Source organism: Saccoglossus kowalevskii, chromosome 7 (genome assembly GCF_978046115.1).
Source record: "Saccoglossus kowalevskii chromosome 7, keSacKowa6.1, whole genome shotgun sequence".
NCBI classification, from domain to species: Eukaryota; Metazoa; Hemichordata; class Enteropneusta; family Harrimaniidae; genus Saccoglossus; species Saccoglossus kowalevskii.
The window spans coordinates 13,080,828-13,094,362 of NC_140647.1; the positions used below are offsets into that span (position 1 = coordinate 13,080,828).

At 33.3% G+C, this 13,535-nt stretch overlaps 1 protein-coding gene across 7 annotated transcripts in view; it reads left to right on the plus strand.

Moving 5' to 3' along the window:
* Positions 1–13,535, plus strand: part of LOC100373594 (5'-AMP-activated protein kinase subunit gamma-1-like) — a 107,604-nt gene that overhangs the window by 46,886 nt on the left and 47,183 nt on the right. For 2 of the 7 annotated variants that reach the window (XM_085501115.1, XM_085501117.1), the window contains exon 1: positions 4,183–4,451. The exons of the other annotated variants lie outside the window; for them this stretch is intronic. The gene's annotated coding sequence lies outside the window, so the exon portion shown is untranslated. Of the gene's footprint in view, positions 1–4,182; positions 4,452–13,535 lie in introns of those variants that run through there. 7 annotated transcript variants of the gene reach the window in all.

A 13,535-nucleotide genomic window follows, 5' to 3' on the forward strand; every position in this document is an offset into this window, starting at 1 on the left:
CTTTCATATTCAATTACAGTGTCAAATGACTGGCAAATCTGCTTGGCTGAAAGGGTTATGAGGTACAATGTACATGTATAATAATATAATAATATTACAACTGTAGCATGTTATATTCAAACGATAATGAACGACCCTCCATCTATCTTTATAGCAGAAGAATTGTAGAAAAAATAATTTCATTGTCACTAATTTATTATAAAACCCTTTAGGATGTAGGCCTTTCTAGAAGGAAAAAAACAAAATGATTTTTAATATGACTGTAGATAAAAAAACAAACACATGAGGGGGTCTTTATTTAATATGAACAATGGCATTTACTGAGTAGTCACCATGTGGTTCATGAACATGTATGCTGGCAAACTGCAAGTGACATGTGGTACATGTACATATTCAATACAATAAAAACTTTCTTCTCTGAATACAATTTTGTGCTCTTTATTCTTGGATACAACTCCTTGGTTAACCCTATTTCACATATTCACCTCAAACAACCTGGCATCGATCACAAGATCTAGGACTGTATATACAATTTTGTACTCTTACTTCATTTCTTGCATACATGTATACTTGGATACAACTCCTGGATTAACCCTATTTCACATAGTGACCTAAAGCAACCACAATGACCACAACCACATTGACACCGGCCACAGGATCTAGGATTGTATGTACTGGATGGAATGCTGAGATCAAATGCATTTTTGCAGATATTGATTTCAATCCATGATTGACAATGTTATTTTTTTTATTAAACATTGTTATCCAGTAATTTCCTTGTTTATACGTAGCGTTGTATTCCCATGCATAGAATATATAATGGCATCCATTATTGCTAATAATGTGCAGCGATGATGTCAGAATTTATTTATTATGTTTTTATTTCAAATTAGTTTATAAATTTTCCATTATGCAGCTCACAGATAAATTTTTTTTTTTGCATTTTAGCTTGCCCGTAATGTTAATAAAGGTATATAAGGAAAAAGTCTGTCTCGTCTTCATCATCCCCTATTATTTTATCTGGTTAAAACATTACTAGTTGTTACATGTATAAGTATTGTACATGTAAAGTACATTCACCCTTTTATACATGTAGTAATTAGTCTATTTTTTAATTATTAATATTATAATTGGATTATGAATGCTTACAGTCAGTCACCTTTAGTCACTGTCGTATTTTATAGATGTCACTGACATATTGTCAACTCATCTAATTTAGATTATCTAATTTAGACCATTTCTATAAATATCTTGAATGTTCTGTATCTGTTGGATTCAGTAGCGATCATTCATCTTTTAATTTCCCTGGGACAAGACATTTGGTGTCTTACAATATGGATTGCTTTGTGTTTTGCTGGGAAGGAATGCGATAATGCTGGGAGTATATTATTTGAGCATCATTTATGCAAGTACATGTACATGTACGTTTATGCCTGGCATTCTGGGTATTATGATGAAATAAAATGGTACATGTATGCCTTGAAATACATTATCAAAGATAATGTCTTGTTGTTCTTTTCGCTGTCAGGGCTTGAACCCCTTTTGTTTTTTATGTTTTTGGAAATTTCTTCTACTTCTTCTGCTAATTTTTTCACTGAAACACTGAAACTTGGTTTGGCGGCTATGAAGTTGGTTTAAGGTACAAGTCTAGGCTAACAACACAATGCACTCAGAGGAAGGAGCTCCACAAATGCAGGGGAATTCAATTTACAGGTTTTTTTATTCTCTAGATATTTAACTTTTCATCAGTATATGTAGTTCACCATCTTGATTTTACAGCAAAGGATTGTGGGTGTGACATCAAAGAAACTATTGTGAAAAATTCATAAAAATATTTTATCTCTAACTTCCGACAAAGGCCTTCAAATTGGTTGAATGTTTAGAACATTGTAGCATACCAGTGCCAACTTTACATCTACAATGGTTGTCACGGCAACAGAACTGAAAATATTATTTTTTTCATTTTTCTACCAAATGCTGAAATCTTCTTAGATTTTATACAATTAATCGATTAGTCTTTTGCAACATTCTAGTTTCCATTATTATAATTATACGTGTATGCACATTAGTATGTACACTGACAATTTGAATTGATCCGCATCAGTATTTCTCAAGTTATGGATGAAATTCTTAATTTTTTTGCGACAAATGTTGTGATGTCAAATTTTACTTGAACTCCTTGCTGGAAAATCAAGATGTTGGATGTATACTATATTAAAATATAACTGCAAGCAATTATCTGGGGGGTTCGAAGTAGCTATGGTTTAACAATCATAAATATTTTATGAAATTATGATCATATATAAAATGACTTGATATTTATTTATTTATAGCACAAGCATGTCCCTATCAGCAACAGTACTTATATCACATTGATTTCAACGGAACCCCAAAATAATCTTGTTTGCACATTATCCCAGGACATCTAAGTACAACGTTTCATCAAAATCTGTTGAATGGTTCTTAAGAAAAAAATGAAAATGCCTAAAATGTGATAATCAAATTAGGTTATTAATATTAATTTTTAACCAAAAACGAATCAGGTCTGTGAATAATCATGGAGCATCTATGTACCAAGTTGAAATGTTAAGATTAGTACTTGAAACATCAGCAGAAAAGCTGAAAATTTACTAATTATACAAATTAGGTAATTAATATGCATGGACATTAATTCAACACTTATCAGGTTTGTGCATTGTCCTATATCATTTATGTACCAAGTTTCATTGTAATGTGATGGTTCTTGAAATATCAGTAAAAAGTCGAAAATTGACAAATCATATAATTATTATGCATAGGATTTCTATCCAAAACTAATTAGGTCTGCACATTGTCCCAGAGCATCTATGTATCAAGTTTCATCAAAATCCACTGAGTGGTTCCTCAGATATCAGTGGGACTGTCATGGAACAGCTAAAAATCAGCTAATTATCATGCAAATTAGGTAATTAATAAGCACCCATTTTAACCAAAACCCAGAGCATTTATGCATCAAGTTTCATCAAAAACCAACATATGGTTCTTGAGATACATGTATCAGTGGAACAGACGGACACACACATACACACAGACAGGCTAACTGCGAACGCTCCCATTGTGTGCTTAGCACACGGGAGTCAAAATTAAATTTATAGAACGAGAAGTGATATACAAAAGACGCAAATTTCATTCTTTTAGATTTGTGGAGCTCTTTCATCATGCTGTTTATATAGCCTAGACTTCTTCTTTAAAACAAACTCTGAAGTGCTCTCATACTTCTTTCTTCTGAGGTTTGTGATATAGCATCATTAACATAGAAAACATATTTGCTACCAATATCATATCCAGCTGCTATAAACTTATTCCACCATTTTAAACAGCTGTTTAGAATTCACATAGAGCGTAACGTCAAATCACAGAAAAAGTACACATTTAATCACCTCGTTTATCAGGCATCTCAGATTTAAAACAAAAATGTATATCAACAATGGCTGCGATATAATTGTGAAGATTTGGACCCCTGGGATATTTTTATTATTCTCATATTATTCAATAACATGAACCTAAAATGTCAGGTGATCCTGCAGTATAATACATGAAAATCAAATATGATACTGCAATAACATGTTTGTGAAAATTGTAATCACATCTCATAATTACATATTAATTATTCATGCCCTTAATTATAAATAGAATACTTATAATAAGTTTTAGAAAATATTCAAAATAAGAATATTACTGATGGTAAAAGTGTATTTTGACTCTGTTAATGCATTTGTTCTTCTTTGTGCATATGGAGTTGATTTGTGGGTAGGAAACGTACACTGAGAAATGTTTGGAATATTTTTGTCTTTATTTCACACAGGATTTCTGTATAAATATGTAACAAGTGACCGCAAGTAAAACGTATATTATGGTGACCTACATTCTTAGACACATGGCTTTCAAGTTAATTAGCATATTTAGTTTCATTTCCACCACTTTGACATTCACAATTGAAAAGCAATTTAAGCTGATGTTCACTTTATTTTTTTTATGAGATTTTTTTTGCACAGCAGGGTGAGTTTTGAAAGGTTTACAAACAATATGCTGATATATCAGGTGACTGTTGAGATATGATTAGCATAACACTGCTATAGGGTTTCAGGTCATGTCACATGGCAGCGTGCCAGGTGTTGTGAAAATTATGTTGTACATATCGTGGGTAGAACAACAAACCTGCAACATGTGATATTTTTCTTATGAGTGACGGCAACTTATAAGTAACAATTGATCAACTCGTGTGGTGGATATTAAGCTTGTTATCAGAGTTATAGTTTCATCACTACCCATAGCCATTTTGGGATTACAGTGCGAATCCACAAGATCATAATCTCCTGATTGTTGCGAGTTCCGATACATTTACATTATCAAGATACTTCTCTCATTTGTTAGTGTTGCATCAGAAAACTGCAATAGGTATTCAAAGTACCGTAAGTTAAAGTTTATTGTAAATATCTGTACAAATAGCGAGTTAGATACATGTAGGTTCTATTATACGTAAGATCGAAGTACAGGTCTTGCTACAGGTGGGGCTGAAATGTTAATAATATCAATTGGGTTCATGTAGGTATTATCCCGGACATGGTAAAGTTGGGGCAAGTGTATTCATTGTTGAAATGCTGTCAGGTAGATAGAGGTAGTCTACATTGTGCATGCCTGCAGCCATGCCATGTGACAGATGTCCATCATGTGATAATTGTTTTCACCTCTGCACATTACTTATAATATCTCATCACAACTGGTTTTCTTCAAATTGTCACTTTAACAGATTCGTCACATTGTTTTTATTGCAAAACTATATTGCAGGTAGATTTACTATATTTTTGTGAAGTTGCCTTTTTAAATAGAAACTGTAATCAGCAGAATGGATTGGTGGTGTTGTAAACTCGTACCATGTGGTGTGTGTTTGTCCTTGGCAACAAAACTATGAGTCATGCAGTAAAATACATCATACGTTCGTTCGTTGTCAATAAAAAAAATTGCATATTGTCGTATTATGTATTTGACAAAGAGTTCTACTTCCCATACTTTAGTAATCTCTGATCAAATATTTATATGTTTAATGTAAATAATGTTGTATCAGACATAATACTTATATTTGACCCACAAGTCACACGTTTTAGCTTGTATAGCGCTGGTAATCTGTGTGCATCAGGGAATAAATAAAATGTTAATTATTTCAAGAATTAACCTTACCGCCAGTTTTCTCTTTTCATCACAAATTCACAAAATAATCGTGTTTATAGTCTGCACTTTACTGCAGAACATTGGGACAGAAATAGCCAATTTTTTTGAGTAAAAACTGAAAATTGTCTCAAATTTTGTCTGTTGGCTCCAAAATTAGGGTTCATTTCCAGAAATATTAAAGAATTATAAAAAAAGAAGTGCCGAAAAATTTTGGTGAGAAATTCTGGTGGTAAAAATGTTATATGTACATGATGGTCATACATGTATGTTTAATACTGCAAGTGAACCGTGTATCAAGGCACTAGATCATATTTTGTTTTTGCAAGGAATACGACATGGTAGTATTTCAAACTGTTGATGTGTATAATCATAACAGAATAATCATGTCCTAGATTTGTGAGTGGAATTTTAGAGAAAACATAACTAGTTATGAAATATAGAACTGTCACATTTAGTGCGAGTTGGGTCAACTCATCAGAGCAGTTGAATATGCTTCATTTTTGGGACTTTAATTATGATATCTTTTTACTATTTAATTTTTCAAACTATAGAATAACTGCTCTTCATTTTTGTTTTTAATTTGTTGATACTCAACTCATTTGCTCTACCACAGGTATGTGCACTGTCTTTGTGTCTTGTTAGCACTTGATTTCATATCGATACAAAGATTTGTGCCTTGTTATTGTTTAGATGTTCATATTAGTGTTGTACTAAATTATCTTTCCATTGTTGGCAAAAATTTGAGGTTTAAAGCCATTTAAATTTTGGGTATTAAACTTGATTAAAAATGAAATCAAAAACTGACAAGTTGCCCCATTTATCAACTATTAGTTATTTATTGTATTCACTCACTATAATGATAAATCCTGTTAGGCACTAGGTTTTGCATTTTCTTCGTGTTCATGGCGTAATGCAACGTACACGTAGGAAGTGCTTAATGTTTGATGTTCGTTACATACAAATGTATGATCCTATAAATTTGAAGGTGCATCTGTGACTTATCCCAAGGGAAAATGATTTTTAGAATATAGTCCATGTCACCCTAAGCTGCTACTGAATCCATGGAACCGCTCGGTTGTTCAAGTATTTGAAGTATTATCGCATCACGGAACAATTATATATAAATCAAATACATAGAAACCGTAGATGATTTGTACATATACATGACTTGTATACATGTATGTAGTAATTGTATGTTTACATACATTTATACAATGACTAATAGGCCTTGGTAGGTCTATAAATGAACAGGTTATAGATGATTATTGTTGTTGTTGACAGGTATTTAACCTCCTCAACAATAACAAAAAACTTCATACTTTCAAAAATGTCGCATAATTATTGATGAATACACGTCATCAAATTATTACCCATCACAAAATAAATGTATCTTTGTGAAAAAAAAATGCAACAATTTTCAGGGGGAATCCATGTTAAGTTTTATCTTGCAAAAAAATAAGTTTATAAGAATTACCAAATGCAACTGTACTATATGTATCCATTTCATTACAACTAACGGTATTATTGATAAAAATAGTAAAATAGTAGCACCTACATTTTTTTGCAATTTTTTTTGGTGAAATATGAAAATGATAATGCGTGTGTACACCAATTTACCTGTACAAATGTATGTTGACTGAGTATGAACCAGGGGCTCATTCGTATATGTCTATATACATGTATACTTGTACTCACTGAAAAACATCTGGAAACATCCGAATATTCATCCATACATTGTATATTAAAAACCATCTACAAAATGTTTCACATTACACAGTTGTATTTTCAAAAGTTTAATTATGTCATGTATATTTGTAGAATTTCGAGTACAATGTAAACATAGTACTGCTAGTATTGAAATGGTGACTGTCATTTTAACAAAAAAAAACATTAGGTAAGCTTTTCTGAATGACATCTCTACTGTGTTTGATATCTGTTTCCAGCCGGTTTGATCCAGAATGGTTGTCATACACTGCCTGGCAACAAGCAGTAATCAAAAGTTGGTTATATCTTTTCAATATAATGCTTCAGAGTGTGTTTGGTTTCATGAGAGTTTGTTGTAAATGTTTCTTATGAGTACCTATCTGATGTATGTGTAGTCTGAAAAGGGAATTTTAATATGTTTAGGGTTCTGTGTGTCCAACATAAATTTTTTTCCCACATGCTTGGATCAATTTTGTTCAAAAGTTGGCACAAAATCAAGTCATAATGTTATACACATGCACTTTTTTTTTAGACTGATGGCCATTTTTGTCCAAACCAAAAAAAAAATATCTATTTCTCAGGCATGCCAAGTAGCCCAATTTTATTCAAACTTGATAATGACTCATGGTGGGTTACTTACTGTTTCATGTGATTTTATTTCGTGAATTAGTTCAAAATGGCTGACATGGCGGCCATTTATTGATTTTGTTTAAATTGAAGGTAAGACACAACAGTTTTCAGTAATTTATGGGTTTCGATGAAGTTTAAAGTACCTGTGATAGGGTCCCATAGCGATGTATTACACGTGTAAAAAATCAGTTTAATCCCAAAAAAATCAAAGCAAAATTTGAGCATGTTATCAACCATTACTGCTGCATATGGTTTTCTGCTTTGATTGGCAGCTACCATTTCTCAGACGTTCCTTGCAGAGTATTAGCTGGGAATTTGAAAGTGATTTTTGGCATTATATTTTTTCAAAAATAAAATAAAAAAAATAAATAAACAATAAAATGATGTCTTTCAAATAATAAGATATTTGACTTGTACAATGTAGCTGGCTAAATACACTGATTCCTCGACTGATTGTGTTCAATGTACATGTGGGTATAACAACAAGACAAGTTTGTGTCTTTAAAAGTTAATACAACAAAAAGTAGAAACTAAAATGTGATTCTATTTTGTTTGTCTTGTCTTGGTCATAAGGACCATTTAACTGAGAGATAACGCACTTGCAGCACTATACATGTAGCACATGTCTGATAAAACCCACCACCACACATGCATGCGCAGGGATTGCCAGTGTCAAAACAATCAATTCATATGGGCACTGGAGGGTCTCAAGAACACTCATCTGCCACGTACTCCACGACAATCGCAAACGAATGCATCTATTAGCATCCTTGTTGTAAGGTTTCACAATTCTTGTACACCTATATTGAAATACCAGTAGTGGTTTATGTAGAGTTGACCTACTTGTAATTGTACAGCCACACACTGACCTACTTTTCTAATGTATATTGTGGTGGAATACCTCTAGTTCATATTACAAAACAAATGTATTGGCTACTTGTCTCATGCACACCTACCAAGATTAGGCATGTATAAGGGTTAGTATGTGAAGGAAAAAATAATTTTAAATAAGTTTTTCTACCATCTCTATCCAGAGTTTATAATGGTCAGCTTAATATCAAATCATAAATCCTATCACAACTAGTTTGTACTAAGTCAGTATCTTATCAATGAGAACACACACAGTACAGCAGAAGTTCAGCTCTACCCATATTTACTTACAAGTTTTAAATCTTACAAATAATATTAAGGCCTTAGTAGGTAAACTCAAGTACTTTGCACATCTTCAAAAAGGTCAACTTCTTTTTAGTTCCGCTGTCGACTTTGTCTAGCGGAGCTTATCATATGAGTGATTGTCCGTCGTCGTCCGGTGTCTGTCGTCCGTGTCAATGTTTTACTTTTTTGACTTCTTCTTGAAAACTACAAGCCTGAATGCTTTGATACTTGGTGTATATGTACCTTGGGTAGACCTCTCTCAGATTTGTTCATTTCATGATTATATCTTCAATTCTCTAATTTTGGTGAATATTTTTGACTTCTTGATAAAAACCACAAGTCCAATTGCTTTGATATTACATAATTTTATATAGGTACTACATGTGGATCTCTTTCAGATTTGTTCATTTTGTAATGATATCTTCAATTCTCTAATTTTGGTGAATATTTTTGTCATTTTTGGTAAAAAGTGATATTTTTGACTTCTTGTTAAAAACCGCAAGTCCAATTGCTTTGATATTACATATATAGATACTACATGTGGACCACTCTCAAATTTGTTCATTTCATGATGATATCTTCAATTCTCTAATTTTGAATATTTTTGTCATTTTTGGTAAAAAGTGATATTTTCTTCTTGTTAAAAACCACAATCATTTATGGTGAAAAATTATATTTTTGAATTCTTGTTGAAAACAGCAAGTCCCATTGCATTGATACTATGCATAGTGTTCATTTTCTAATGATATCTTCTGTTCTTTAATTGAAATGTGCATTGCTAACAGCGGAGTTATCTCAGCCGAGAGGCTGCTTGTTAGTATTGTATGATTGCGACCTGCCATTGGTATCGGGTATATCTAAATAAAACACATACTATACTTATTGTGCATGTACAGTGTGACTGCATGATATACAGATCTTTTTGTGAAAAGTGATCCTTAAAAGATGAATTATGCATGATACTGCTATATGCAACTTTCATGAGGTACACAAGATACATGATATGCGATCCCATTGAAATCACAGTCATGTTTGTGAGGTACATGTACATGTAATGCATATATCTGTGTATTAAAGTTCTACCCATGCATGTCAATTAAGATTGTTCTGGTTATTAGCATCACAGAATATTATCATGGACACTTAAATATGTTGCAATTCAATGGTTTCATTGTGGACATAGATCCTAATCTTTAGGGCCAGTGTAAAGCTTGCGAGGGTAAAAAATGTATGTTAGCCTCATGACTGAGGGCTGTACAAGCAGTATCCAAGCCATAACAGTTTTATCATAGACATCATTAAAAATAAATGTAATTGATTTATGTGGTTAGATTTCCACTCGAAATATATTTCTGTATTCGTCGCCGAGTTGTAGGTAATCTGACCAATATTGTTTTTACAAAGTTACACCCCATGTCATAATCACAAAATTCTGTAATGTCCAGATAAAAAAAAAATGTGTTGCGACAACACAATGTACCGATAACTGCTGTAACCAGTTCGGAGGATGTGCAGGTGTGAAATTATTGCACAGTTCACAAACTGGGTACATTACTCATAGGCTGGGCAATATGAGATATACTATATGATTATTGTAATTAAGTCCAAAACATTCAGTATAAATGTACTTGCTGTGAATAAGCAGAAACATAATTAGAAAAAAAAACTGACCTACCCTATTTTTTTTTGTTTTTCTAAATTTCCTTGCAATCAGTGAGATCTTCTGCCCATATTATTTGATACTAATGTTCATGTCCGTGTTCTGGAACAATCCTCAGACCTTGAAATCTGTGCATATTAATTATCTATTTTGCATAAAGAACTACTGTAACAATTTCATTGAAATTGCTTCCAAGGTGATTAAAAATAATCCAAACACCCGATGAGTTTAGGGTTGAACTACATATTAATTACATGTACCTAATAAATTTGTATATACATGTGTACTCAGCCAATTTTCAGCCACTATAAGTTGTGGGTATGTTTTTTTTTTTAGGCATCACACAATGTACATACATCATATGTAATATTATACATATGCACATCAATATGTTTCACGATCTGATTCAAGATGGCAGCCATTTTTCTGCTGAAAAATCAGCGAAATCGGTGGCCATTTTGTTTTAATTAATGCTGTTCCAGAGCAATATCTCTCAATATGGACAAGTACTCGTTTGACAATCAGATACAAGATGACTGAATGTCAATCATTTTAATGTTAAAAAAATCATCATAAATCAAACATCAGCTTCTGGATCCATATCTCCGACATATTTATATTCAAACTATATATTACTGTAAACAAAACTATATATATTAAATTTGATAACTAACGGGCACAGTGCCATGCATGGCTTGTTAGTCCCCGTTCAGACGAAGTCCGAAAAAGGGGACTTATAATTCGGTCTCCGTCTGTGCGTCCGTGCGTCCGTCCAGAGTCATATCTCGGAATCCCTTGGACCGATTCCGTTCATTCTTTGCATGTGCCTAGTACTTTATCTGGGACATATGCACATGCAGTGGTTTAGCGAGTCGATTCAAAATGGCCTACTAGCAGCCATCTTGTTTTTTGAAAATGTTGTATTTTGGACATGCTTTGTCAGTTTTCATTCAAATTTGGTACATAGATTATACATGTTAGGATACATGTCCATGACGATTTATTTCACAATTGGATCAAAGATGGCCGACTGGCAGCCATCTTGTTTTTTGAAAATGTCGTATTTTGGACGTGCTTTGTCAGTTTTCATTCAAATTTAGTACATCGATCATACATGTTAGGATACATGTCCCCGACCGTCTGTGAGTTCCTGAGTCTGTCCGTCCGTCCGTCCGTTCGTGCGTCAGTCTGTCAACAGTAATATTTCAGAATCCTGTGGACCGATTCCGTTCATTTTTTACATGTGCCTAGTTCCTTATGTGGGACATATGCACATGCAGTGGTTTAGCGATTCGATTAAAAATGGCCGACTGTCAGCCATCTTGTTTTTTGAAAATGTGGTATTTTGGACATGCTTTGTCAGTTGTCATTCAAACTTGGTACATAGATTAGACATGTTAGATTAGACATTGTCCATGACAATTTATTTCGTAATTGGATCAAAGATGGTCGACTGGCAGGCATCTTGTTTTTGCTGGGAAAGGATTGACCAGCATTGTTATTTGTCCAAGAAAATTGTTCAGCTTGGAATGTGTCTGAATCCCTCATTAGTATGCAAGAATGTAGGAATGTACCAAGAAAATTGTTTTTCTGGAGTAAATTGTAGAGTATTGTACTTATGAGTATGAAAGGTCAAACAGTGCATGGAGATTTTATGAAAATGTGTGGATGTTAACAGAATGATGTCGTGTGGTCACAGTTGTGCAATAAATGATGGACTATTTTGGGCGTGGCTATAAAATGAGTCACCGAAGTACTCACACGTGTGCATGATTACAATAGTTTGTGCTGTGAAGAAACTCCACTAGAAAATAAGTATTGTGTAGTTTGTAGTGAAAATGTATTCATATAGATTTATGTTTATGAATCTTGTTTCTTTTCAAAGTGTATTTATATAATAAAAATTGTTTATAAAAATGTTTTTTTTATACTTTTTCGATGGATTGAATTTACAAATGATGAGTAATTTTGTTATTCCATCACTCCAATTATGTGTTACGAATTTCTGATAGTTTAGGCTTTGTGTTCTTGCGAACGGAAAGACATTAAACAGTACAGTACAGTACAGTGGACATCGATAAAAGAGAATGTATTTCGAAAGTTGTGAAATCATGGTACTGTTTTGGCATTATACGACTTGCAGTTCCCTTTTGATGGATTTTATGTGACTGGTCGTGTTATCAAACTGTTATTTAAATTATTATTTAAATCTGCCCGGAAAAATCTGCAAGGAAAGTTTAAATTGCCATTTTCACGCTGCGTATAGCGTGGAGTCGTTATCTAATCGTGTTCCCCGGTGCATTTAAAAATCCCTTTTGAATTTGGGGGACTTTGTGTGACTGACCGTGGTGTTTGTAAACTTTAGTCGAACTGTAGTAGTGTGTATTAAATTACATTTGTGTCTCAACTAGGACTGAAAAGTGATTTCCATTTACTTTGTCTGTTATAAATCAACTGTATTAGCTTCCTTCGAACTTCCTATTGCCATCGGAATTATGTCTACTACACTCGGCGGTGTAGTTTGTATCGATCTTCTTGTATGAAACGCACACGAACTCGGAAATCGACGGCAAATCGGGATGGTCGCGTCACGTAATTTCTTACTTTGTTCTTGACCGCAGTACGCTTGGTCGTGAACTTCCACATACCCACGCTTATGAAAATAGTGCATCGTGGGTATTACTGCCTTGATCGAGGTGGAACAAACTTGGCTGCCTTAATGCCTGTTGTTCGAGAACATCGCTAGTGTTTTTCTTCCTGTCTTAGAGTTCTCTGTTTTCTTTGATTTTTTTATTTCAATTAAAAAGCGATTTGGCTGTGACCATGCATTTAGTCATTGTCGACTGTTTTTCTCGAATTGGTTGATTGTCTTAGTAACATACGCTAAGTACAATTAAACGTCCGTAGTTGAACAGTAGTCATTTCTAACATGATTATTTAATTTAGTTTAATTCCTTCAATTAAAAATTGAGTTTCCAAAATAAATAAATAATAATACGTACCCTCATGTATGCTTCAAGTTTTCATTAAAACAAAGTCAAAGTTTTTGAAATTTCTTTTCTGCCTGTTCGCCAATCCATTGCTCCAAAACACAGCATCAAGATGGCTCTGCCAACTCTTGTTTTTTTTATGCGGTATCTTGGAAGTGCTCTGTCAGTTTTCATTCAAATTTGGCACA